Raw genomic sequence first — 2,268 nt, forward strand, 5'->3', positions numbered from 1 at the left:
CAATTCTGAAGGGCATAACTATAACACTAGAAATAAATCTAACATTCACATGGTCCAAATATCATCCGGGTCTGGTTATAGAGCCTTCAAATATTCTGCTGCTAAATTATTCAACAGTCTGGATTCTATAGTTAAAAACTCTGCGTTAAATCATTTTGCTCAAACTATTGGTTACGTACACAGTGGTGCTTGAAAGTTTGTGAACCCTTTAGAATTATCTATATTTCTGCATAAATACGACCTAAAACATCATCAGATTTTCACACAAGTCCTAAAAGTAGATAAAGAGAACCCAGTAAAACAAATGAGACAAAAATATTATACTCGGTCATTGTAGCGAGACCTTGATGTGGGTGGAGCACAGAAGCATGGCAGGCGGTTATTTGCGTTCTGAATTGCTTTATTGCTGCTTTTCAGCACACAGCTCAAACTCTCTCTCTCACACACACAGGCTATTATCGAGCCCTCGGCCCCGACCTCCCCTTCTCACTCTCCTTTTATAGGACGCGGTCACTGGAAGAGACACACAAACACACCTTAATTGACAACAGGTGTAATGACATGACCAGGGCTTTGAACCGGTTTAAGGAACGAAAACCGGGAACTTTTTCTATTTCACATGGAACAGAAACGAAACCAGAAACTTTATTATTTTTTATGTTCCGGAACAGAAACGCTTATTAAAAATAATGGTAACCGGTTAATACCGGTTTTTATTTCGTTCCTCAAAGTTTCCGTAGCCTACAAATAAAAAAGCCATTCTTCTCCTGTGCAAGTTTCTATGACCCGCTGGGGTTCACTTCCTGTGTGACGTTCGCTGACTGAATGGAGAGAGCGGGAAGGTGGACTACTATCACGTCTCCATTACTGAGTGTCTGAGCAAAGAAGAGCCTGAACGATGCAACCTCCCTATTGGCTGTTTGTAAAAATGTATCAGTTGTTGCCCCTCCCACGGGAATCATCGCGGGCTCGAGAGACGAGACCTGACGAGTTAGTTCGTTGGTAGCAGAACAAAATGTCTGGACACAAATCGGGTTTTCAGAAAAGGAAAGAAAATAAACGGAGGGTTGAAAATACAAAAAAGGAGGCAGAAAATGCAAAACGAGTTTTAAGGTAGGACAAATGGTTACTTTTCTGAGGCAGCCCGCCGTGGCTGCCTGCAGGCTTATTTTATTATAGCCCATTTAGTTAAAATAGTTAATATAAAGTGTTTATAGTTATAGTTATGTGATGGTTGTCCTGATTTAGGCTGGTGTTTTTTTTTTGGGGGGGGGGGTGCGATGTTGCACCCGGGTCCAGATTAGGGCAGAACCGGCCCTGGCTACATTTCAGGTGTAGTTTGTTTTATGTATGTATGTACTTGCATAGATGTGCACTTGGTCTTCCAATATGGCGCCTAACAAAATCTCGCGGCACGGTGACATCATGCGGTAGCCCTCTATAGGGCCTGACTAGCCTTTGGTAACACACTAAACGAATTATCTTTCATTTTTGGCACTTTTTCTGTTTGTGTAGATGGGAAGACATACTGAGAATCCAAATCGCCAACATTTGAAATAATAATTGTTTTGAATTATTTCTTGTCTTATTTAATGAAGGTTGTAATAGAATTAGCCTACATTTGGCTTAAGCCGGATGAGACAGAGACATAACTTTATAGCCATTTGTTAAACAGCTGACAGGGAACGTAATTAACCGTTCCGGGAATGAAATTTTTTTGTTCTAACCGGTTCGGGAACGTCTATTTAATGGTGGAACCCAAAACCGGAAACGTTAAAATACCGTTTCTGTTTGGAACGAACCAATAGGAAAAAAATTCTGGTTCAAAGCCCTGGACATGACCACTCACCTTCCCTGACTCCGCCCTCCATTCACAGACCGATGCTTAGCCACGCCCCTGCTGCCACATACCCCCACCACCTGACTCAGACCGGGGAGCCATCCAGCCTGAAGCCGACTCCCCCCCGACGGGATAGGAAGTCTGCCACCGCCATCTGTGCCCCCGGCCTTTGGACCACCTCGAATTTAAATGGCTGGAGTGCAAGATACCAACGGGTGATCCACGCGTTGGCATCCATCATGCGGTGGATCACTTCGTGATCGAACCTCTCTATCCCGTTTCTACGACGGGCCAGTTGTTCACGCAGAACAAAGGGAGCAAGATTCAATTCTTTCCCAGGTACGAACTGCTGAACGTGAATCCGTCGAAACACGCACCCGTACTTCCCTCACTCAAGTAGGTGAGCCATTACCCAGTCGTTACTTAGG

The sequence above is a fragment of the Neoarius graeffei genome, chromosome 9 (assembly GCF_027579695.1).
Source record: "Neoarius graeffei isolate fNeoGra1 chromosome 9, fNeoGra1.pri, whole genome shotgun sequence".
NCBI classification, from domain to species: Eukaryota; Metazoa; Chordata; class Actinopteri; order Siluriformes; family Ariidae; genus Neoarius; species Neoarius graeffei.